The sequence below is a fragment of the Hemiscyllium ocellatum genome, chromosome 46 (assembly GCF_020745735.1).
Source record: "Hemiscyllium ocellatum isolate sHemOce1 chromosome 46, sHemOce1.pat.X.cur, whole genome shotgun sequence".
Taxonomy (NCBI): Eukaryota; Metazoa; Chordata; class Chondrichthyes; order Orectolobiformes; family Hemiscylliidae; genus Hemiscyllium; species Hemiscyllium ocellatum.
In genome coordinates, this window is record NC_083446.1 from 12,101,936 (window position 1) to 12,129,699 (window position 27,764).

Below are 27,764 nucleotides of genomic sequence, written 5' to 3' on the forward strand. Positions count from 1 at the left end.
ATCTAACATTTCCAGAGCACCTTTCACTGCCTTGGGAAGTGCCAGAGTCTTTTCCAGCTGATGCCGGCCATGGCCAATGTAATGTAGGAAGCCCAGAAACACAGTCAGCTCCCACAAACAGCAACGAGGAGACATCCAGATCATTTACAATTATCAAGGAGGAAAAAGTGAGGTCTGCAAATGCTGGAGATCAGAGCTGAAACATTTACGATTATCAGTCAGGTTCACAGTGTAATTCATGTGCACGTTCAGACACAGGACCTTGCTCTGCTTGGGCAAGAGGATCTTGTACATGCTACACTTCTCTGCCAGGTAGGGCTTAAGGGAATAGCAATTCCTGCTGCATTTCTCCATGGCAACATCCTGACCAATCAGAGACTACCAGCTTGTTCTGTCTTTGCTCAGGTAATTAGATTGACAGTTAACAGTTCCTGCATCATCTCCACAGCAAACCAAGCAGCACCTTCCTCTCCTGCTGTGTAAACTGTTGCTCCCTTTCCAAGTTTGGTTTCTTCCATCCCAACTGAAAATGTGTTGCTGGTTAAAGCACAGCAGGTTAGGCAGCATCCAAGGAACAGGAAATTCGACGTTTCGGGCATAAGCCCTTCATCAGGAATGAGGAGAGTGTGCCAGGCAGGCTAAGATAAAAGGTAGGGAGGAGGGACTTGGGGGAGGGGCGATGGAGATGTGATAGGTGGAAGGAGGTCAAGGTGAGGGTGATAGGCCGGAGTGGGGTGGGGGCGGAGAGGTCAGGAAGAGGATTGCAGGTTAGGAGGGCGGTGCTGAGTTGAGGGAACCGACTGAGACAAGGTGGGGGAGGGGAAATGAGGAAACTGGAGAAATCTGAGTTCATTCCTTGTGGTTGGAGGGTTCCCAGGCGGAAGATGAGGCGCTCCTCCTCCAGCTGTCGTGTTGTTATGTTCTGCTGGTGGAGGAGTCCAAGGACCTGCATGTCCTCGGTGGAGTGGGAGGGAGAGTTAAAGTGTTGAGCCACGGGGTGGTTGGGTTGGTTGGTCCGGGCGTCCCAGAGGTGTTCTCTGAAGCGTTCTGCAAGTAAGCGGTCCGTCTCCCCAATATAACCTGATGCTTGGGATGCAAGGGCGCAAGATAAAAAGCTTTGACGTTGCATCTCTTTTCTAAGTCACATACTACCAAATGATTACTTGTAGACTAGATCATCTGAGTTAGCGTTGTTGGTTGAAGGATATTGGCCGAGGACACTGGGAAAGCACCTCTGCTCTTTTTCTAACAGTGACCAGGGAATCCTTTATCCCTTGTAGCAGTCGCTGCGCTGAGAAGGACTCCTGACCAATCCAAGCAAATGGAGACCCAAAGTAACAAGTGAGGTAAGAATAGCAAAAAATGACGCTCGCCGTCTCGCCCCAATTATTGTAACTGGACACTACTGCAAAGTACAGTATGCTTTGCTTACCAATTCACATTACACAGATTTTAACTGCTTAAATTACACTGGAGTACTGTTCTCTCAGCTGCTCCCTGGGGATTGAAGATTGAACAGTGTCTGCCATTAGCAGCGTGTTTATCTACAGCCCAGGATTGTACGGCCATGAGGACAGAAACCACCCTCACAAACTTCTCCCCCATCCCAAGCCACGAGCAGCTCAGTGCTGAGCTTCAAAATACACCTGACGAATCCTGAGAGGATGAGCAGCCCGAGAACGAGAGCACAGCAGGATTCCAATCACTGCTGGGCGAGTCTGTGCTACCCTATACAAGGGAATGGCACAGCAAGATTTCATCACTGTTGTCTGGATCCACGTTTTATGTCAGTCTCCACCGACCACGAATTTCCAAATTGGTGGACTTCAAAACGTACTTGCCGTACTTGGGTATCAAGCCCAAAGCAATATGCACAGCTTTTCCAAACATAGTGCGCTGTTATTTCCCAGAAACCCATATGATCTTCAGACCGGGTCACCAAGTTTCAGGGACGTTGGAACACACTGATTAAAGCAGACAGCTGGCCGTTCATCCACTCCAGCCTACTCCTCCATCGATCAGATCATGGCTGATCCGACAGTGGCCTCAACTCCACCTTCTCACCAACTCCCAACACCATTTTACCCCTTGGTTAGTCCAGGATCCATCTACCTTACAACCTTGCACCACCCGTTACCCCAGTCCCTGGGGAGGGGAAAGTTCTCTCAGAAAAAAAAAATTCTCATCAGCATCTTAAGCAGGGTGTGTGATATATTCTATGTAAGAACATAGAACAGTACAGCACAGAACAGGCCCTTCAGCCCACGATGTTGTGCCGACCACTGATCCTCATGTATGCACCCTCAAATCTCTGTGACCATATGCATGTCCAGGAGTCTCTTAAATGTCCCCAATGACCCTGCCTCCACAACTGCTGCTGGCAACGCATTCCATGCTCTCACAACTCTCTGTGTAAAGAACCCGCCTCTGACATCCCCTCTATACTTTCCTCCAACCAGCTTAAAACTATGACCCCTCGTGTTAGTCATTTCTGCCCTGGGAAATAGTCTCTGGCTTTCGACTCTATCTGTGCCTCTCATTATCTCAATTAGGTCCCCTCTTTTCCTCCTTTTTTCCAAATGAAAAAGTCCAAGCTCAGTCAACCTCTCCTCATAAGATAAGCCCTCCAGTCCAGGCAGCATCCTGGTAAACCTCCTCTGAACCCTCTCCAAAGCATCCACATCTTTCTTATAATACGGCGACCAGAACTGGACGCAGTATTCCAAGTGCGGTCTAACCAAAGTTTTATAGAGCTGCAACAAGATCTCACGACTCTTAAACTCAATAATGGAAGCCAAAACATCATCTGCTTTCTTAACAACCCTGTCCACTTGGGTGGCCATTTTAAGGGATCTATGTACCTAGACCCCAAGATCCCTCTATTCCTCCACACTGCCAAGAATCCGATCCTTGATCCTGTACTCAGCTTTCAAATTCGACCTTCCAAAATGCATCACCTTGCATTTATCCAAGTTGAACTCCATCTGCCACCTCTCAGCCCATCTCTGCATCCTGTCAATGTCCCGCTGCAGCCTACAACAGCCCTCTATACTGTCAACGACACCTCCTACCTTTGTGTCGTCTGCAAACTTGCTGACCCATCCTTCAATCCCCTCATTCAAGTCATTATTAAGAATTACAAACAGTACAGGCCCAAGGACAGAGCCCTGTGGAACACCACTCACCACAGACTTCCAGGCAGAATATTTTCCTTCTACTACCACTTGCTGTCTTCTGTTGGCCAGCCAATTCTGTATCCAGACAGCTAAGTTCCCCTGAATCCCATTCCTCCTGACCTTCTGAATGAGCCTACCATGGGGAACCTTATCAAATGCCTTGCAGAAGTCCATATACACCACATCACAGCTCGACCCTCATCAACTTTTCTAGTCTCATCCTCAAAGAACTCGATAAGGTTTGTGAGGCATGACCTGCCCCTCACAAAGCCGTGTTGGCTGCATTTAATCAAGCCATGGTCTTCCAGATGGTCATAAATCCTATCCCTCAGGATCCTTTCTAACACCTTGCAGACGACAGATGTGAGACTGACTGGTCTGTAATTGCCGGAGATTTCCCTATTTCCTTTCTTGAAGAGAGGAAATACATTTTCCTCTCTCCAGTCCTCAGGTACGACTCCAGTGGAGAGCGAGGATGAAAAGATCTTCGCAAGTGGCGAAGCAATTGCATTTCTTGTTTCCCAAAGCAGCCGAGAACAAATCTGGTCCGGGCCTGGCTACTCGTCAATCTTAATGTCTGACAAAACTTTCAGCACATTAGCTTCCTCTATCTCTATCCATTTCAGCATGCACCCCTGCTCTTCAAAGGTTTCATTCACTACAAAGTTTGTTTCTTTCGTAAAGACAGAAGCAAAAACTCATTTAGGGCTTCCCCTACCTCCTCAGACTCCACACACAAATTCCCCATGCTATCCCTGATCGGCCCTACTCTTTCTTTGACCATCCTCTTATTCCTCACATAAGTGTAAAATGCCTTTGTGTTCTCCCTAATCTGTTCTGCCAAGCCTTTCTCATGCCCCCTCCTGGCTCTCCTCAGACCATTTTTAAGCTCCTTCCTCGCCTGCCTGTAATCCTGTAGAGCTGAGCTTGACCCTAGCTCCCTCCACTTTATGTCAGCTACCTTTTTCCTTTTGACGAGAAGCTCCACCGCTCTCGTCATCCAAGGTTCCTTTATCTTACCCCTTCTTGCCTGTCTCAGAGGGACATATTTATTCATCACTTGCAACAACTGTTCCTTAAACAGTCTCCACATATCTATAGTGCCTTTACCCTGGAACAATTGCTCCCAATCCATGCTTCCTAACTCATGTCTAATCGCATCATAGTTTCGTCTTCCCCAATTAAATGTCCTCCCATTTTGCCTAATCCTCTCCTTCTCCACAGCTATGTAGAATGTGAGGCAGAACGTAAGGGGCCCTCTCATTCTTTGATACTCCAAAGGATATCGACCTCAACCATTCTTCACCCCTGCACCCCAGCTATCAGTTGAGTGAGCCTTTTCTGACTTGCCTGTAACTGTCTTGTATATCTCCTTTACAGAAGGAACAAAACTTGACCTACTGTTGGGATAGAAGGCAGGGGAGGTGACTGAGGTGTCAGTGGGAGAGCACTCTGGGGCCAGGGACCATAAAGCTATTAGTTTCAAAATAGCGATGAAAAAGGATAGACCAGATCCATAAGTCAAAGTTCTAAATTGGAGGACGGCCAATTTTGACGGTGGTAGAACTTCCAAAAATCCACATCCACCACATCCTCAGGGAGTTCAGTCCACGCACAAGCTACACTGTAGAAAATTTGCCCCTCGTGCCTTTTTAACATGTCTCTCCTCTCACCCTAAAAATATGCCCTCAGTCTTGAAATCCCCCATCCTGGGGAAACGACACTTACCAATAACACTGTCTAATCCTTCATTATTTCACAAACTTCTATACGGTCACCTCTCTATCTCCTATGCTCCAGTGAATAACAATCCAGCCTCTCTTTATAACTCAAAAGGACTGGGCAATGAAGATGAGCGTGCCAAACGCTTTTTTAACCACCCGATCGAAACGTGATGCAAACTTCAAGGAATTATGTACCTGTACTCCTACGTCCCTCTGTTCTCCAAGGCCCTATCTTTAATTAACATTTAAATAGAAAATGCTGGGGTAGAGGGATCTTATCAGAAAACCTAAATGTACCCAAAATGTAAAGTTAAAAATCACACAACACCAGGTTACAGTCCAACAGGTTTAACTGGAAGCACACTAGCTTTCGGAGCGACGCTCCTTCATCAGGTGGTTGTGGAGGGCTCGATCGTAACACAGAATTTATAGCAAACATTTGCAGTGTGATGTAACTGAAATTATACATTGAAAAATTGATTGTCTGTTAAGCCTTTCATCTGTTAGAATACAGTGATAGTTTCACTTCTTTCATGTGTAAATCACAAAACCCTATCGCAACTTTTTAAAAAAAAGAGTTTTGTGATTTACACATGAAAGAAGTGAAACTATCACTGTATTCTAACAGATGAAAGGCTTAACAGCCAATCAATTTTTTCAATGTATAATTTCAGTTACATCACACTGCAAATGTTTGCTATAAATTCTGTGTTACGATCGAGCCCTCCACAACCACCTGATGAAGGAGCGTCGCTCCGAAAGCTAGTGTGCTTCCAAATAAACCTGTTGGACTGTAACCTGGTGTTGTGTGATTTTTAACATTGTACACCCCAGTCCAACACCGGCATCTCCAAATCATCACAAAATGTAAGCAAGCTTGCAACACTACTGCTTGCTCACACTACTGGGTAGACACACAGGCTCATAATCTCAGGGACCTCAGCAACCTGAAGGCAGTGAAACTTCATCTGAAAGCTGCAGGTTAAATCCAAACAAGAAATTGAACTTAAGGTGCCCCTCTTGAACTAATTCACTGCAATCAGATTAAGCAAAGCTTCTTTTCCCACACTTCTTGATGCTTTTGCACTTTTTAAAATCGCTCTGAAACCTTCACAGACAACTGAGAACTGTAACTTTTCTTTTTAAAAATAAAACCCACTGGTGCAGCAGGGAACGCTGCTCAGTTCTGCCCTGGTGATCAATAGGAATAGGAGATCAGGGGTCAGTTTACTCGTGATACCACATGAAATCCCTGCTATGAGAAAACCCAAAAGATTTCGGCACCAGTGAAGCCACTTTCACCTCGAAGATGGTAGAAAGCTCAAGCCACGTTCCAGGCACTCAATCTAGCTGGTGGGATGATAAAATGGTGGTTTCAAGAAGCCATCAAGTCCGGATATAGAGCTGGAAGGCCATAAATAGAAGGAACGAGAGTAGGCCATTTGGCCCCTCCAGCCTGTTCCACCATTCAATAGGATCATGGTTGATCTGACATTCCTCGCGCCCACTTTCCCACCCATAACTCTCGATTTTTGAAAATTTTTCATGGGACGAGGGCGTCACTGACTGTGCAAGCATTTAATCCCATCCCTAGCTGTCCAGAGGGCAGTTAAGAGTCACCACGTCGTTGTGGGTCTGGAGTCACATGTAGGCCAGACCAGGTTAGGGTGGCAGATTCCTTCCCTATAAGAACATTGGTGAACCAGGTGGGTTCTTCCAACAATTGACAATGGTTTAATGGTTATCATTAAACTCATAATTCCAGATTTTCTTTATTGAATTCAAATTCCACCATCTGCCAGGGCGAGATCAGAACTCAGCTCATAAGGTATAGGAGCAGAATTAGGCCATTCAGCCCATCGAGTCTGCCCTGCCATTTGATCATGGCTGACATGCTCCTCACCCCCATAACCCTTCAACCCATTATCCAATTAAAAAGCTGTTTAACTCCTCCTTACATTTACTCACTGTCCCAGCATCCACCACACTTTGGGGTAGTGAACATCTGAAAACGAACCTTCCAGCTCAGCGAGCTAACGTACATCCAGAACCTCAACATGAGCTACAAACCTTCTCAAATCTCAATGGCACCAAATCTTTCATCAAATAAGGGGACCAAAACGGCTCACAGTACTCCAGGTGTGGTCTCACCAGTGCCTTGTATAGTTGCAACATTACATCCTTATCTTTATATTCTATTCCTTTAGCTATAAAAGCTAACGTTCCACTCACTATCTTTATTATCTGCTGTACCTGCATGCTAGTTTTCTGTGACTCATGAACAAGGACACCCAGATCCCTCTGCACCAGAGCATCCTAAAGTCTCTCTCCATTTAGGTAATAGGTCCCCTTCCTATGTTTTCGACCAAAGTGTATGACCTCACACTTATCCACATTAAACTCCATCTGCCACACTTTGGCACACTCTCCTAACCTTTGTAAGGTTCTTATTTCCTCATTGCAATTTACCATCCCATATATTTTTTGTGTCATCTGCAAATCTGGCCTTCTGTCCCTATATCCAACTCGTTAATTAGATTGTAAATAGCTGGGATCCAAGGACCGAACCCCAGGGTACCCCACTAGTTACTTCTTGCTATCCAGAAAAAATACATTTATCCTGACCATAAACTCACTTATCTTCTGTCCAGCAGGCAGTCATCTATCCAAGCTGATAAAGTATCCCAATCCCAAATGATCCAACCTTGTGAGTTAACCTTTTGTGTGGCACCTTATAAATGCATTCCGGAAGTCTAGATATATTACATCTACAGGATCCCCATTTTCCACTTTGCTTGTTACATCTTCAAAGAACTCCAGCAAACAAGTCAAACATGTTTTGCCCTTCAAAAAAACCTTGCTGACTCTGCTGGACAGTGTTTTGACTTTCCAAATGCCCTGATATTGCTTCATTGACAACTCATTCCAACACTTTCCCAACATCAGATGTTAAACTAACTGGCCTGTAATTTCTCACATTTTGCCTCCCTCCTTTTTTGAATACATTAGCAGTTTTCCAATCCACTGGAATCTTTCCTGCGTCCAGGGAATTGTGGAATACTGTAACCAATGGATCCACTATCTCTGCTGCCACTTCCTTTAATACCCTGGGGGACTTGTCAGCCCTCAATCCTAATAGTTTGCGGAGGACCTTTGCCCTCTCGATTTCGATTGTTCCCCAAAACATTGTCTGGGTCTCCAGATAAACAGTCCAGTGATAATTCCACTAAATCATTGCCTCCTCTGACTCTCCTATGCCTGCCTAGGCAACATTGATCCTCTTTGTCCATCAATGAAAAGGTTTTTATATCAGGAACACACTATCTGTGGGGATGCCATGGTCAGATAGTAATAGGGCCTTTGAAAAGATATTTTTATTTTAGTTCAATCAAGGGTAGCTGGCTGGGTCAGCCTTTATTACCCATCCATAATTGCCCCTCAAGATGATGATGTCTTGCTACCAACCTTGAACCACTGCCTTCCCTGTGGTGCAGGTACACTCACAGTGTAGTTCAGGGAGAGAGTTCTGGGAGTTTAACCCAGCCACAGTAAAGGAACAGCCAATATATTTCCAAGCCAGAGTGGTGCATGCCTCAAAGGGGAACCTGCAGGCACTGGCATTCCCATCTATCTGGTGCCCCTGTCCTTCTACCTGGTCCACATCATGGTGCTGTTGAATGAGAGGTCTTATGTCAGACTAAAAACCAAAAGAACTGCTGTAAATCAGGAACAAAGACAGAAGTTGCTGGAAACGCTCAGCAGATCTGGCAGCATCTGTGAAGCAAAATCAGAGTTAACGTTTCTGATACAGTTCTGAGGAAGGGTCACTGGACCCAAAATGTTATCCCTGATTTTTCTCCACAGATGCTGCCAGACCTATTGAGCTTATCCAACAACTTCTGTTTTGTTCTTATGTCAGGCTGTTGCTTAAATCAGCCCAATTTTGACAGAAGTTACGTAGGAAGACTCTGCAGGGGCCACAGGGCTGTGTTTGCCATTGGCGTTTCCAGTGCTCCATCCAGCTTTGTTCCTTTCGTTTACAGCTTGGAGCATACTGACTGGCTAATTGGCCATTTCAGAGAGCATTCAGGAGTCTGTGTGTCTGATTGCCAAATTTCCTTCCACAAAGGGCTGTGAAATGGGTTTTTTTTCTCCACCAACAGTCAACAATTTGAGTCAGAGAGTTGCACAGCACAGAAACTCGTCCATGCCAACCAGATATCCTAAATTAATCTCGTCCCATTTACCAGTATTTGGCCCATATTCCTGTAAACCTTTCCTATTCACGTACTCATCCAGGTGTCTTTTAAATATTATAAATGTACCAGCCTCCACCACTTCCTCTGACATTTCATTCCATACACGCACCATCCTGAATGAAAAACCTGCCTCTTAAGTCCCTTGTAAATCTTTCCCCTCATTACCTTAAACCTATGCCCTCTTGTTTTGGTCTTCCCTACCTTCAGGAAAGACCTGGCAATTCACCACATCTATGACCCTCATGATTTCCAAATCTTTAGAAGGTCACCCCTCTGCCTCCAACGCTCCAGGGAAAACAACTGCAGTCTACTCAGTCTCTCCCTTTAGCTCAAAACCTCAACTCCTATAACATCTTTGTAAATCGTCTCTGAACCCTTTCAGGTTTTAACAACATCTTTCCTATAGCGAGGAGACCAAAAGTGAACACCAGTCACCCTGAGGCTAGCTTTTAATTGCAAATTACCACTCACTGATTGGTGGGACTTGAAAAAGTGTCCCCACAACATCAGCACAGACCTTTGGATTACTTGTCCAGTGACTTTTCCACCACAGATCATAAAATATGGGAGCAGAATTGGTCTGTTTGGCCCATTGAGTTTGATTCACAATTGATCGGAGTGGATATGTTTCTCAAGCCCATTCTCCTGCCTTCTCCCCATATCCCTCGATCCCCTTACTAAACAAGGACCTATCGCTATCTTATATATACTCAATGACGTGGCCTCCACAGCCTTCCGCAGCAACGGGTTCCATAGATTCACCACCCTCTGGGTGAAGACCCTCATCACTGCACTAGCACCTTCCCCTGCAGAGGACTGGGATGAACTGGCTGACAGCAGAATCATATCACTGCTTCAAAACTTTCCTCAGACAGCAAGTATTTCTAGGATTCAAAGACGGCTATATTCGGTAGATTTGCACTCTGCTCGCTGAATCCAGGTCTGAAGACATTGTCCTCTGTCTCAGCTTCTCAGACAATAAACATTTTTCACATGGACATCCCCCCCCCCCTCAATGGTAACCGTGATGAGGGCGCTGGGTGGAAACACGAGGTGGGGTAACCCCTGAGAAATAAATAGGCTTTATGGTTTAGGAACTGAATTCTGCTAAGTGGGATCAAAGTGGCTAAAAGTGGGAAAAGAAGTTAAAAAGCACAAGCACTGAGGCCATTCAGCCCCTTGTGCCTCCAGCAACCTTCAATAACTGATCTGACTGCAGCCTTGACTCTGCATTCCCTCCCACTCCTGATAGACTCTTGCCCAACAAGGAGTCAAACACATATCGCCTGCCACCTTAAAAACATCCAATGGGCACATCTCCATCACTGTCTGGGGAAGAGGATCCCATGGACCTTCCAAGAGATAATATTCCTGCTCATCTTCTCTCTCTTAAAAAGGAGACCTTCTCATGGATAAACTGTGCCCCAGTCCTTGTCTCTCCCGGAGGGCTGGGTGGACGTTTGAGGAATTTCCTGTTCCTTGGACGCTGCCTGACCTGCTGCGCTTTTCCAGCAACACATTTTCAGCTCTGATCTCCAGCATTCTACAGACCTCACTTTCTCCTGGACGTTTGAGGGGGCGAGGTGGGAGGAAACCTCTCAATGTCCACCCAGTCAACTCCATCTCTTTCAACAGGATAGATTGTCATTCTTCTAAACTCCAATGGATGCATGCCCAATCTGTGCAAACTTTCATCAACCTCACGGAATGCCAGACATCAGTGGGGTGAACTTTCTCTCCACTGCATCAGATGTGTATACAGAGAATATGGAAGCCATTTGGCCCCTCAGGGCTGCTCCACCCTTCAATACAATCATGGCTGATCATCCATCTCAGTACACTTTCGCCCTCATATCCTTCAGCCCCAAGAACCACATCCACCTCCTCCTCGAAAACATCCAACTTCTTGCCCTCAACCATTTTCTATGACAGAAAGTTCCACAGGCTGAGAAATAAACTTAGGCTGTGACTCCCCGCTCCAATCAGAGTTCCAGACTTCCATAAATAGGCAGGTCAAAACCGCACAAAGACTTAGAAGCACCGACCATTCCGGGACCATTGCAACACCCGCAGTAGTTTTGCAGGAAGGCAGCGGGATTCTAATTTTAAATCTCCAAGGATTGGTCAGTCATGACTCAACATAGATCTCCAGCACAGTGTCAATCGTTGACTGGGACCCTGTGCGGGTCAGGAAGGCAAAACACCATTTTCGCCCACGTTCCAAGGGTGAGGGCGAGGGCTTCAGCAGCAGATGAGGAGGCGCAGATGTAAATGGTATCGCAGAGGAGGGGGCTTTAGATAGTGATAAAGGGTTTCTGGCAGTTGGGGGTGTAGGGGAGCGGTAAAGTGAGTAAGACTGCGAAGCAGCTAACCTCAGACTCAGACTGGGGCTAGAATTAGTGGTGCGAGGAGGAGAGTTTGTGGCAGAGGCTGAAGGCACTGACTTCAGCTGAATTGGAGGAAATTACAGGTCTTCCAATCCTTGATGTCACACATGCAGCCTGTAAGCACTGGGGCAGTCAGGAAAAGTAGTACTATCATTTGGAATCTTTGGTTAACCTCCTCTCACAACAACCTAGCTGAACCAGGGTAACACGACATCTCTAAAAGGACTAACTTCAAGTCCATGTAGATTAGCATCAGGACAAAATTGAACCAGAACAGGGTTAATGTCAGACTGCAGCAGGATTCAGTACAGATACACCCTGACATCAGCATTAGGAAAGGTATACGTTAACTCCACATCTAGACTGGACAAGGATCAGATTGGATCTGGTCAAAAAGCAACTCTGACCAGGAATGCAATTGGGGTGGTGGGCAAAACAGGAGTGCAACGAGACCTGATGAGGAATGCACTGGGGGCAAAACAGGAGTGCAACAGGATGTGATCAGGAATGCACTGGGGGCAAAACAGGAGTGCAATGTGACCTGATCAGGAATTACAATGGGGGCAAAACGGGAGTGCAATGTGTCCTGATCAGGAATGCACTGGGGGCAAAATAGGAGTGCAACGTGACCTGATCAGGAATGCACTGGGGGCAAAACAGGAGTGCAACAGGACGTGATCAGGAATGCACTGGGGGCAAAATAGGAGTGCAACGTGACCTGATCAGGAATGCACTGGGGGCAAAACAGGAGTGCAACGTGACCTGATCAGGAATGCACTGGGGGCAAAACAGGAGTGCAATGTGTCCTGATCAGGAATGCACTGGGGGCAAAACAGGAGTGCAATGTGTCCTGATCAGGAACGCACTGAGGGCAAAACAGGAGTGCAATGTGTCCTGATCAGGAATGCACTGGGGGCAAAACAGGAGTGCAACAGGACGTGATCAGGAATGCACTGGGGGCAAAATAGGAGTGCAACGTGACCTGATCAGGAATGCACTGGGGGCAAAACAGGAGTGCAACGTGACCTGATCAGGAATGCGATGGGGGCAAAACAGGGGTGCAACGTGACCTGATCAGGAATGCAATGGGGGCAAAACAGGGGTGCAATGTGACCTGATCAGGAATGCAATGGGGGCAAAACAGGGGTGCAATGTGTCCTGATCAGGAACGCACTGGGGGCAAAACAGGAGTGCAATGTGTCCTGATCAGGAATGCACTGGGGGCAAAACAGGAGTGCAACAGGACGTGATCAGGAATGCACTGGGGGCAAAATAGGAGTGCAACGTGACCTGATCAGGAATGCACTGGGGGCAAAACAGGAGTGCAACGTGACCTGATCAGGAATGCGATGGGGGCAAAACAGGGGTGCAACGTGACCTGATCAGGAATGCAATGGGGGCAAAACAGGGGTGCAATGTGACCTGATCAGGAATGCAATGGGGGCAAAACAGGGGTGCAATGTGTCCTGATCAGGAATGCAATGGGGGCAAAACAGGGGTGCAATGTGTCCTGATCAGGAATGCAATGGGGGCAAAACAGGGGTGCAATGTGTCCTGATCAGGAATGCAATGGGGGCAAAACAGGAGTGCAATGTGTCCTGATCAGGAATGCAATGGGGGCAAAACAGGGGTGCAATATGTCCTGATCAGGAATGCAATGGGGGCAAAACAGGAGTGCAATGTGTCCTGATCAGGAATGCAATGGGGGCAAAACAGGGGTGCAATGTGACCTGATCAGGAATGCAATGGGGGCAAAACAGGGGTGCAATGTGTCCTGATCAGGAATGCAATGGGGGCAAAACAGGGGTGCAATATGTCCTGATCAGGAATGCAATGGGGGCAAAACAGGGGTGCAATATGTCCTGATCAGGAATGCAATGGGGGCAAAACAGGAGTGCAATGTGTCCTGATCAGGAATGCAATGGGGGCAAAACAGGGGTGCAATGTGACCTGATCAGGAATGCAATGGGGGCAAAACAGGAGTGCAACGTGACCTGATCAGGAATGCAATGGGGGCAAAACAGGAGTGCAATGTGTCCTGATCAGGAATGCAATGGGGGCAAAACAGGGGTGCAATGTGTCCTGATCAGGAATGCAATGGGGGCAAAACAGGGGTGCAATGTGTCCTGATCAGGAATGCAATGGGGGCAAAACAGGAGTGCAACGTGACCTGATCAGGAATGCAATGGGGGCAAAACAGGAGTGCAACGTGACCTGATCAGGAATGCAATGGGGGCAAAACAGGAGTGCAACGTGACCTGATCAGGAATGCAATGGGGGCAAAACAGGGGTGCAATGTGTCCTGATCAGGAATGCAATGGGGGCAAAACAGGGGTGCAATGTGTCCTGATCAGGAATGCAATGGGGGCAAAACAGGGGTGCAATGTGTCCTGATCAGGAATGCAATGGGGGCAAAACAGGGGTGCAATATGTCCTGATCAGGAATGCAATGGGGGCAAAACAGGGGTGCAATATGTCCTGATCAGGAATGCAATGGGGGCAAAACAGGAGTGCAATGTGTCCTGATCAGGAATGCAATGGGGGCAAAACAGGGGTGCAATGTGACCTGATCAGGAATGCAATGGGGGCAAAACAGGAGTGCAATGTGTCCTGATCAGGAATGCAATGGGGGCAAAACAGGGGTGCAATGTGTCCTGATCAGGAATGCAATGGGGGCAAAACAGGGGTGCAATATGTCCTGATCAGGAATGCACTGGGGGCAAAACAGGAGTGCAACGTGTCCTGATCAGGAATGCAATGGGGGCAAAACAGGGGTGCAATGTGACCTGATCAGGAATGCAATGGGGGCAAAACAGGGGTGCAACGGGATGTGATCAGGAGCGCACTGGGAGTTGATCAGGAATGCAATAAGACCAGGACAGGGGGTGCAGCTCCTGCAGCAAACTCCAGGTGAACTTTCTCGAGCAGGGAAAGGGGGCGGGGTCAAGGATCCCGGTGCCGGGGAGAGGGCCGCACCCCCGCAGTATACCCCACATACACACCCCCCCAAAACAGGACAGTCAGGCTTCGGCTTGCATTGAACCCCTCCCCCCACCGCAGGAGGCCCGGCAGCAATTCGCCCCAAGACCGGAGTTGCCCGAATGCCCTGCGCGTTACCTCAACCGCCGACAGCGGAGACGCCGCTCACTCCGACCTGTCCCCGACAAGCCTAACCCACTGAGTAGGAACCACGTGCGCAGGAAAACCCCGCCCCCCTCGCTCACCCTCATTGGCCGAGAGCCGGGGACGTCGCCTCCCATTGGCGAGACCGACCGTCTGTCAGGGGGACGGGGGGAGGGAGGCGGGGAAAGTGACGTCGTTAACCCGGTGAATGGTCAGTACGGCGGTCCATCAGGAAGGGGCGGGGTCAGAGGTAAACGCACGTGACCTGAGCCATTCAAAAGGCTGATGAGTGTTAAAGGGCTCGCGGCGTCACCACGGCAACAACCAACGGCCCCGCCCCTCCCCGCGTGGTGACGTTCACCGCAAGACCACCTGGTGAACCCATCACGGGAGGAAATCTGATTGTGACGCCCCCCTCAGCGCGTGAGTGACGCCGACTGGCGCCCCGCCCACCCCTCTTTGGTGATGCTCAGTGGACAATGAGCCCAGATCTCAGGGTCAGGTTCTGGGGAAGTGAGTTCGAATCCCGCAACGGCCGCTGCTGCAATTGAACAGCAATAAAAATATAGAATTGACAGTGTATCAATGACTATAAATCCGTTGTTGATAAGACAGGAAACCACGTCTGATTCGCTGTTTTCCTTTCTAGAAGGAAATATGCCCCTTTTGCCCAATCTGGCCAAAAACTCAGCCCAGATGCACAGCCCTCTGGGCATGAATTCATAGAATCCCGAGAGTGTGGAAGCAGGACATTTGATCCAATAAGTACACACTCAAAAGACTATCCCACCCAGAGTCATTCCCCTACCCTATATTTACATCTGACCAATCCACCCTAACCTGCACATTCCTGGACACCATGGGACAATTTAGCACGGCCAATCCACCCTAACCTGCACATCCCTGGGCACTATGGGACAATTTAGCATGGCCAATCCACCCTAACCTGCACATCCCTGGGCACTATTGGACTATTTAGCACGGCCAATCCACCCTAACCTGCACATCCCTGGGCACTATGGGACAATTTAGCATGGCCAATCCACCCTAACCTGCACATCCCTGGGCACTATTGGACTATTTAGCATGGCCAATCCACCCTAACCTGCACATCCCTGGGCACTATGGGACAATTTAGCACGGCCAATCCACCCTAACCTGCACATCCCTGGGCACTATGGGACAATTTAGCACGGCCAATCCACCCTAACCTGCACATCCCTGGGCACTATTGGACTATTTAGCACGGCCAATCCACCCTAACCTGCACATCCCTGGGCACTATGGGAGAATTTAGCATGGCCAATCCACCCTAACCTGTACATCCCTAGGCACTATGGGACAATGTAGCACGGCTAATCCACCCTAACCTGCACATCCCTGGGCACTATGGGGCAATTTAGCATGGCTAATCCACCCGAACATGTACATCCCTGGACACTGTGGGACAATCTAGCACAGCCAATCCACCCTAACCTGCACATTCCTGGGCACTATGGGGCAATCTAGCATCTCTGGGCACTATGAGACAATTTAGCACGGCCAATCCACCTTAACCTGCACATCCCTGGGCACTATGGGACAATTTAGCACGGCCAATCCACCCTAACCTTCAGATCGCTGGACTGCGGGAGGGACTAGCATGCAGACACAGGGAGAATGTGCAAACTCCACACAGACAGTCACGTGAAGCTGGAATCAATCCTGGGGCCCTGGCACTGTGAGGCAGCAGTGCAAGTCACTGAGTCCAGTGTCGCACGAAATGGACGTGCCAGTAACTCCCACATCCCGCGGAACAACAATTATTCAAAACAAAAATAATGGCAATTGATCCATCATTATGACAATCACCAGAATAACGCTGACAAAACCGCCCATCCCGCTTCCCCCTCCATTCACCACCCCAAGTTGAAACTGACTAGGAGATGTCAGTGTTGGACTGCTATGGACAAAGTTAAAAATCACACAACTCCAGGTTATACTCCAATATGAAGGAGAGTTGCTGACCAAAAGCTAGTACTGCCAAAAAAAATCTGTTAGACTATAACCTGATATCGTATGATATTTAACTGTATTAACACTGACGGAATGCCGTGGTGACACTCATTATAATAACACTGACTGACCCCCCTGTGGTGACACTCACTATAATAACACTGACTGACCCCCTGTGATGACTCTCACTATCATAACACTGACTGACCCCCCTGTGGTGACACTCACTATAATAACACTGACTGACCCCCTGTGGTGACACTCACTATAATAACACTGAGTGACCCCCCTGTGGTGACACTCACTATAATAACACTGACTGACCCCCTGTGGTGACACTCACTATAATAACACTGACTGACACCCTGTGGTGACACTCTCTAAAATAACACTTACTGACTGACAATCACCTGATGAAGGAGCATCACTTCGAAAGCAAGTGTGCTTCCAATTAGACTTATTGGACTATAACCTGATGTTGTGTGATTTTTAACTTTGTACACCCCAGTCCAACACTGGCATCTCCAAATTATAATACCACTGACTGATTCCCCTGTGGTGACACTCTCCATAACACTGACTGACCCCCTGTGGTGACATTCTCAAAAATAACACTGACTGACCCCTCTGTTCTGACATTCTCAAAAATAACAGTGACTGACCCCTCTGTGGTGACACTCACTATAATAACACTTACTGACACCCCCTGTGGTGACACTCTCTATAATACCACTGGCTGACCCCCTGTGGTAACACTCACTATAATAACAATTACTGACACCCCCTGTGGTGACACTCACTATAATACCACTGGCTGACCCCCTGTGGTGACACTCACTATAATAACTCTGACAGACTCCCTGAGGTGACACTCATTATAATCAGATTAACTGACCCCCCTGTGGTGACACTCTCGAAAATAACACTGACTGACCCCACTGTGGTGACACTCACTGTAATAACACTGACTGACTCCCTGTGGTGACAATCACTATAATAACACTGACTGACTCCCCTGTGGTGACACTCTCGAAAATAACACTGACTGACCCCACTGTGGTGACACTCACTGTAATAACACTGACTGACTCCCTGTGGTGACAATCACTATAATAACACTGACTGACCCCACTGTGGTGACACTCACTGTAATAACACTGACTGACTCCCTGTGGTGACAATCACTATAATACCACATACTGACCCCACTGGGGTGACACTCTCTCTAATAACACTGACTGACACCCTGGGGTGACACTCACTGTAATAACACTGACTGACTCCCCTGTGGTGACACTCACTATAATAACACTGACTGACTCCCCTGTGATGACTCTCTCTATAATAACACTGACTGACCCCCCTGTGGTGACACTGACTTTGATAACACTGACTGACTGCCCTGTGGTGACACTCTCTGTAATAACACTGACTGACTCCCCTGTGGTGACACTCACTATAATAACACTGACTGACTCTCTGTGATGACTTTCTCTATAATAACACTGACTGACCCCCCTGTGGTGACACTGACTTTGATAACACTGACTGACTGCCCTGTGGTGACACTCTCTGTAATAACACTGACTGACTCCCCTGTGGTGACACTCACTATAATAACACTGACTGACTCTCTGTGATGACTTTCTCTATAATAACACTGACTGACCCCCTGTGGTGACATTCTCTATAATAACACTGACTGACCCCCTGTGGTGACACTCTCTATAACACTGACTGACTCCCTTGTGGTGACACTCACTATAATAACACTGACTGACTTGCTGCGGAGACACTCTCTTTAATAACACTGACTGACCCCCTGAGGTGGCACTGTCTGTAATAACACTGACTGACACTCTGTGTTGACACTCTCTATAATAACACTGACTGACTCCCCTGTGATGACTTTCTCTATAATAACACTGACTGACCCCCTGTGTTGACACTCTATATAACCACATTGACTGACTCCCTTGTGGTGACACTCACTGTAATAACACTGACTGACCCCCTGTGGTGACACGCTCTATAATAACACTGACTGACTCCCCTGTGGTGACACTCACTACAATAACACTGACTGACTCCCCTGTGGTGACAATCACTATAATAACACTGTCTGACTCCCCTGTGGTGACACTCACTATAATAACACTGACTGACTCCCCTGTGGTGACACTCACTGTAATAACACTGACTGACTCCCCTGTGGTGACACTCACTATAATAACACTGACTGACTCCCCTGTGGTGACACTCACTATAATAACACTGACTGACTCCCCTGTGATGACTCTCACTATAACAACACTGACTGACTCCCCTGTGGTGATACTCACTATAATAACACTGACTGACTCCCCTGTGGTGACTCTCACTATAATAACACTGACTGACCCCCTGTGGTGACATTCTCAAAAATAACACTTGACTGACCCCTCTGTTGTGACATTCTCAAAAATAACAGTGACTGACCCCTCTGTGGTGGCACTCACTATAATAACACTTACTGACACCCCCTGTGGTGACACTCTCTATAATACCACTGGCTGACCCCCTGTGGTAACACTCATTATAATATAAATTACTGACACCCCCTGTGGTGACACTCACTACAATACCACTGGCTGACCCCCTGTGGTGACACTCACTATAATAACTCTGACAGACTCCCTGAGGTGACACTCATTATAATCAGATTAACTGACCCCCCTGTGGTGACACTCTCGAAAATAACACTGACTGACCCCACTGTGGTGACACTCACTGTAATAACACTGACTGACTCCCCTGTGGTGACACTCACTATAATAACACTGACTGACTCCCCTGTGGTGACACTCACTGTAATAACACTGACTGACTCCCCTGTGGTGACACTCACTGTAATAACACTGACTGACTCCCCTGTGGTGACACTCACTCTAATAACACTGACTGACTCCCCTGTGATGACTCTCACTATAACAACACTGACTGACTCCCCTGTGGTGATACTCACTATAATAACACTGACAGACTCCCCTGTGATGACTCTCACGATAATAACACTGACTGACTCCCCTGTGGTGACACTCACTATAACAACACTGACTGACTCCCCTGTGATGACTCTCACTATAATAACACTGACTGACTCCCCTGTGGTGACTCTCACTATAATAACACTGACTGACCCCCTGTGGTGACATTCTCAAAAATAACACTGACTGACCCCTCTGTTGTGACATTCTCAAAAATAACAGTGACTGACCCCTCTGTGGTGGCACTCACTATAATAACACTTACTGACACCCCCTGTGGTGACACTCTCTATAATACCACTGGCTGACCCCCTGTGGTAACACTCATTATAATAACAATTACTGACACCCCCTGTGGTGACACTCACTACAATACCACTGGCTGACCCCCTGTGGTGACACTCACTGTAATAACACTGACTGACTCCCTGTGGTGACACTCACTATAATACCACATACTGACCCCACTGTGGTGACACTCACTGTAATAACACTGACTGACTCCCTGTGGTGACAATCACTATAATACCACATACTGACCCCACTGTGGTGACACTCACTGTAATAACACTGACTGACTCCCTGTGGTGACAATCACTATAATACCACATACTGACCCCACTGTGGTGACACTCTCTCTAATAACACTGACTGACACCCTGGGGTGACACTCACTGTAATAACACTGACTGACTCCCTGTGGTGACAATCACTATAATAGCACTGACTGACACCCTGGGGTGACACTCACTGTAATAACACTGACTGACTCCCCTGTGGTGACACTCACTATAATAACACTGACTGACTCCCCTGTGATGACTCTCTCTATAATAACACTGACTGACTCCCCTGTGGTGACACTCTCTTTAATAATACTGACTGACACCCCCACCACCCCCCCACCCCTCTTGGTGACACTGACTCCGATAACACTGACTGACGCTCTGTGGTGACACTCACTATAATAACACTGACTGACTGACCTGTGGTGACACTCTTGGTACTAACACTGACTGACGCCCTTGTGGTGACACTCATTGTAATAACACTGACTGACTCCCCTGTGGTGACACTCACTGTAATAACACTGACTGACGCCCCTGTGGTGACACTCACTGTAATAACACTGACTGACTCCCCTGTGGTGACACTCTCTATAATAACACTGACTGACTCCCCTGTGGTGACACTCACTGTAATAACACTGACTGACCCCACTGTGGTGACACTCACTGCAATAACACTGACTGACTCCCTGTGGTGACAATCACTATAATACCACATACTGACCCCACTGGGGTGACACTCTCTCTAATAACACTGACTGACACCCTGGGGTGACACTCACTGTAATAACACTGACTGACTCCCCTGTGGTGACACTCACTATAATAACACTGACTGACTCCCCTGTGATGACTCTCTCTATAATAACACTGACTGACTCCCCTGTGGTGACACTCTCTTTAATAATACTGACTGACACCCCCACCCCCCCCCCCACCCCTCTTGGTGACACTGACTCCGATAACACTGACTGACGCTCTGTGGTGACACTCACTATAATAACACTGACTGACTGACCTGTGGTGACACTCTCGGTACTAACACTGACTGACCCCCTTGTGGTGACACTCATTGTAATAACACTGACTGACTCCCCTGTGGTGACACTCACTGTAATAACACTGACTGACTCCCTGTGGTGACAATCACTATAATAACACTGACTGACTCCCCTGTGGTGACACTCTCGAAAATAACACTGACTGACCCCACTGTGGTGACACTCACTGCAATAACACTGACTGACTCCCTGTGGTGACAATCACTATAATACCACATACTGACCCCACTGGGGTGACACTCTCTCTAATAACACTGACTGACACCCTGGGGTGACACTCACTGTAATAACACTGACTGACTCCCCTGTGGTGACACTCACTATAATAACACTGACTGACTCCCCTGTGATGACTCTCTCTATAATAACACTGACTGACTCCCCTGTGGTGACACTCTCTTTAATAATACTGACTGACACCCCCACCCCCCCCCCCCACCCCTCTTGGTGACACTGACTCCGATAACACTGACTGACGCTCTGTGGTGACACTCACTATAATAACACTGACTGACTGACCTGTGGTGACACTCTCGGTACTAACACTGACTGACCCCCTTGTGGTGACACTCATTGTAATAACACTGACTGACTCCCCTGTGGTGACACTCACTGTAATAACACTGACTGACGCCCCTGTGGTGACACTCACTGTAATAACACTGACTGACTCCCCTGTGGTGACACTCTCTATAATAACACTGACTGACTCCCCTGTGGTGACACTCACTGTAATAACACTGACTGACCCCACTGTGGTGACACTCACTGCAATAACACTGACTGACTCCCTGTGGTGACAATCACTATAATACCACATACTGACCCCACTGGGGTGACACTCTCTCTAATAACACTGACTGACACCCTGGGGTGACACTCACTGTAATAACACTGACTGACTCCCCTGTGGTGACACTCACTATAATAACACTGACTGACTCCCCTGTGATGACTCTCTCTATAATAACACTGACTGACTCCCCTGTGGTGACACTGAATTTGATAACACTGACTGACTGCCCTGTGGTGACACTCTCTGTAATAACACTGACTGACCCCCTGTGGTGACACTCACTATAATAACACTGACTGACCCCCTGAGGTGGCACTCTCTATAATAACACTGACTGACACTCTGTGGTGACACTCTCTTTAATAACACTGACTGACCCCCTGAGGTGGCACTGTCTGTAATAACACTGACTGACACTCTGTGGTGACACTCTCTATAATAACACTGACTGACTCCCCTGTGATGACTTTCTCTATAATAACACTGACTGACCCCCTGTGTTGACACTCTATATAACCACATTGACTGACTCCCTTGTGGTGACAATCACTGTAATAACACTGACTGACCCCCTGTGGTGACACTCACTGTAATAACACTGACTGACGCTCTGTGATGACTCTCACTATAATAACACTGACTGACTCCCCTGTGGTGACACTTACTATAATAACACTGACTGACTCCCCTGTGATGACACTCACTATAATAACACTGACTGACTCCCCTGTGATGACACTCACTATAATAACACTGACTGACTCCCCTGTGGTGACACTCACTGTAATAACACTGACTGACTCCCCTGTGGTGACACTCACTATAATAACACTGACTGACTCCCCTGTGGTGACACTCACTGTAATAACACTGACTGACTCCTCTGTGGTGACACTCTCTATAATAACACTGACTGACTCCCCTGTGATGACTTTCTCTATAATAACACTGACTGACCCCCTGTGGTGACACTCTATATAACCACATTGACTGACTCCCTTGTGGTGACAATCACTGTAATAACACTGACTGACCCCCTGTGGTGACACTCACTGTAATAACACTGACTGACGCTCTGTGATGACTCTCACTATAATAACACTGACTGACTCCCCTGTGGTGACACTTACTATAATAACACTGACTGACTCCCCTGTGATGACACTCACTATAATAACACTGACTGACTCCCCTGTGGTGACACTCACTGTAATAACACTGACTGACTCCCCTGTGGTGACACTCACTGTAATAACACTGACTGACTCCTCTGTGGTGACACTCACTGTAATAACACTGACTGACTCCTCTGTGGTGACATTCACTGTAATAACACTGACTGACTCCCCTGTGGTGACACTCACTTTAATAACACTGACTGACTCCCCTGTGGTGACACTCACTGTAATAACACTGACTGACTCCTCTGTGGTGACACTCACTGTAATAACACTGACTGACTCCCCTGTGGTGACATTCACTGTAATAACACTGACTGACTCCCCTGTGGTGACACTCACTGTAATAACACTGACTGACTCCCCTGTGGTGACACTTACTGTAATAACACTGACTGACTCCCCTGTGGTGACACTCACTATAATAACACTGACTGACTCCCCTGTGGTGACACTCACTATAATAACACTGACTGACTCCCCTGTGATGACACTCACTATAATAACACTGACTGACTCCCCTGTGGTGACACTCACTGTAATAACACTGACTGACTCCCCTGTGGTGACACTTACTGTAATAACACTGACTGACCCCCTGTGGTGACACTCACTGTAATAACACTGACTGACTGCCCTGTGGTGACACTTACTGTAATAACACTGACTGACCCCCTGTGGTGACACTCACTGTAATAACACTGACTGACCCCCTGTGGTGACACTTACTGTAATAACACTGACTGACCCCCTGTGGTGACACTCACTGTAATAACACTGACTGACCCCCTGTGGTGACACTTACTGTAATAACACTGACTGACCCCCTGTGGTGACACTCACTGTAATAACACTGACTGACTCTCTGTGGTGACACTCACTATAATAACACTGACTGACTCTCTGTGGTGACACTCTCTATAATAACACTGACTGACTCTCTGTGGTGACACTCACTATAATAACACTGACTGACTCCCCTGTGGTGACACTCTCTATAATAACACTGACTGACTCTCTGTGGTGACACTCTCTATAATAACACTGACTGACTCCCCTGTGGTGACAATCACGATAATAACACTGACGGACCCTCCTGTGGTGACACTCACTGTAATAACACTGACTGACCCCCCTGTGATGACACTCATTATAATAACACTGACTGACTCTCTGTGGTGACACTCACTGTAATGACACTGACTGACCCCTCTGTGTGAGACTCACTATAAAATCACTGACTGACCCCGCTGTGGTGACACAAAGGTGAGTGATGTAAGGCAGTTTGAGAGACTGGAGGCCGCTGTCCAGTGGTATACCACAAGGATCAGTACTGGGACTCTTATTGCTTGTTTTAAGATTAAATTAGATTACTTCCAGTGTGGAAACAGGCCCTTCGGCCCAACAGGTCCACACCGGCCCTCTGAAGAGCAACCCACCCAGAACCATTCCCCTACATTTACCCCTTCACCTAACACTATGGGCAATTTAGCATGGCCAATTCACCTGACCTGCACATCTTTGGACTGTGGGAGGAAACCGGAGCACTCGGAGGAAACCCATGCAGACACGGGGAGAATGTGCAAACTCCACACAGTTGCCCGAGGCGGGAATTAAATCCGGGTCTCTAACGCTGTGGTGCCGGGATTGGTCGAGTGGTTAATGGAGAAGAGGGTGGCTGTAGATTACAGGAAGATACAGATGGGTCGGTCAGATGGGGAGATCAGATGTTTCACCCTGATGAGGTGCTGTACTTTGGAAAGAAAAAGAAGATGAGGGAGTATTTAACAAATGACAGGGCACTGAGGAACAGAGGGATCTGGGGCTAATTATTCACAGATTCCTGAAGTCGGCAGAGCACATGAACAGGATAGTTAAGGCTTAATGGGACCTTGCTTTCATCAGTCCATGGCACAGAGTATAAGAGCAGAGAGGTGATGTTGGAGCAGTACAGAGGGTTGGTCAGCCAGAGCTGGGGTAGTGTGTACAGTTCTGGTCCACTTATCACAGAAAGGATGTGATCGCACTGGAGGGGGTGCACAGGAGGCTTACCAGGATGTTGCCTGGGATGGAGACATTGAGCTAGAAGGAGAGACTAGATAGGCTGGAATAGTTTTCTTGAGAGCAGAGAAGACTGAAGGGGGGACTCATGATTGAGGTGGCTAAGATTGTGAGGGGGATGGACAGGAAGAGAAGAGAACATCTGTTCCCCTTGGTTGAGGGGTCAATCATGGCGGGGGGAGGGATGTTGTTTTAGAGTAAAGGGCAGGAGATTCAGAGGGGATTTGGGAAAAACCTTTTTCCCTCAGCGGGTGGCTGGAATCTGGAAAGCACTGCCTGGGAAAGTAGTGAGGACCGGAAACCTTCCAACCTCTATAAACGATTTGGACAAATTGTCACGTAGTGCCTAGGGATGTGCAAGTTAGGGTGGATTGGCCGTGCTAAATTGTCCCATAGTGCCCAAGGATGTGCAGGTTAGGGTGGATTGGCCGTGCTAAATTGTCCCATAGTGCCCAAGGATGTGCAGGTTAGGGTGGATTGGCCGTGCTAAATTGTCCCATAGTGTCCAGGGATGTGAAGGTTAGGGTGGATTGGCCTTGCTAAATTGTCCCATAGTGCCCAGGGATGTGAAGGTTAGGGTGGATTGGCCTTGCTAAATTGTCCCATAGTGCCCAGGGACATGCAGGTTAGCGTGGATTGGCCATGCGAAATTGTCCCATAGTGCCCAGGGATGTGCAGGTTAGGGTGGACTGACCATGCTAAATTGTCCCATAGTGTCCAGGGATGTTCAGGTTAAGGTGGATTGGCCATGCTAAATTGTCCCATAGTACCAAGGGATGTGCAGGTTAGGGTGGATTGGCCATGCTAAATTGTCCCATAGTGCCCAGGGATGTGCAGGTTAGGGTGGATTGGCCATGCTAATTTGTCCCATAGTGCCCAGGGATGTGCAGGTTAGGGTGGATTGACGGTGCTAAATTGTCCCATAGTGCCCAGGGATGTGCAGGTTAGGGTGGATTGGCCGTGCTAAATTGCCCCATAGTGCCCAGGGATGTACAGATTAGGGTGGATTGGCCATGCGAAATTGTCCCATAGTGCCCAGGGATGTGCAGGTTAGGGTGGATTGGCCGTGCTAAATTGCCCCATAGTGCCCAGGGATGTACAGGTTAGGGTGGATTGGCCATGCGAAATTGTCCCATAGTGCCCAGGGATGTGCAGGTTAGGGTGGATTGGCCGTGCTAAATTGTCCCATAGTGTCCAGGGATGTGCAGGTTAGAGTGGATTGGCCGTGCTAAATTGTCCTATATGCCCAGGGATGTGCAGGTTAGGGTAGATTGGCCGTGCTAAATTGTCCCATCGTGCCCAGGGATGTTCAGGTTAAGATGGATTGACCGTGCTAAATTGTCCCATAGTGCCTAGGGATGTGCAGGTTAGGGTGGATTGGCCGTGCTAAATTGTCCCATAGTGCCCAGGGATGTGCAGGTTAGGGTGGATTGACCGTGCTAAATTGTCCCATAGTACCTAGGGGTGTGCAGGTGAGGGTGGATTGGCCGTGCTAAATTGTCCCATAGTGCCCAGGGATGTACAGGTTAACGTGGATTGGCCGTGCTAAATTGTCCCATAGTGCCTAAGGATGTGCAGGTTAGGGTGGATTGGCCGTGCTAAATTGTCCCATCGTGCCCAGGGATGTTCAGGTTAACGTGGATTGGCCGTGCTAAATTGTCCCATAGTGCCTAGGGATGTGCAGGTTAGGGTGGATTGGCCGTGCTAAATTGTCCCATAGTGTCCAGGGATGTGCAGGTTAGGGTGGATTGGCCATGCTAAATTGTCGCATAGTGTCCAGGGATGTGCAGGTTAGGGTGGATTGGCCATGCTAAATTGTCCCATAGTGTCCAGGGATGTGCAGGTTAAGGTGGATTGGCCGTGCTAAATTGTCCCATAGTGTCCAGGGATGTGCAGGTTAGGGTGGATTGGCCATGCTAAATTGTCCCATAGTGTCCAGGGATGTGCAGGTTAGGGTGGATTGGCCATGCTAAATTGTCCCATAGTGCCCAGGGATGTGCAGGTTAGGGTGGATTGGCCGTGCTAAATTGTCCCATAGTACCTAGGGGTGTGCAGGTGAGGGTGGATTGGCCGTGCTAAATTGCCCCATAGTGCCCAGGGATGTGCAGGTTAGGGTGGATTGGCCATGCTAAATTGTCCCATAGTGCCCAGGGATGTGCAGGTTAGAGTGGATTGGCCGTGCTAAATTGTCCAATAGTGCCCAGGGATGTGCAGGTTAGGGTGGATTGGCCATGCTAAATTGTCCAATAGTGCCCAGGGATGTGCAGGTTAAGGTGGATTGGCCATGCTAAATTGTCCCATAGTGCCCAGGGATGTGCAGGTTAGAGTGGATTGGCCGTGCTAAATTGTCCAATAGTGCCCAGGGATGTGCAGGTTAGGGTGGATTGGCCGTGCTAAATTGTCCCATAG

The 27,764-nt window shown here is 48.0% G+C and overlaps 1 protein-coding gene across 1 annotated transcript in view; it reads right to left on the bottom strand.

Moving 5' to 3' along the window:
* The window catches only part of LOC132836369 (pyruvate carboxylase, mitochondrial-like), a 721,522-nt gene extending 706,783 nt beyond the window's left edge, over positions 1 to 14,739 (bottom strand). Inside the window, exon 1 of the mRNA XM_060855868.1 lies at positions 14,664 to 14,739. The gene's annotated coding sequence lies outside the window, so the exon portion shown is untranslated. The remainder of the gene's footprint in view (positions 1 to 14,663) is intronic.
* Between the last annotated feature and the right edge of the window lie 13,025 nt (positions 14,740 to 27,764).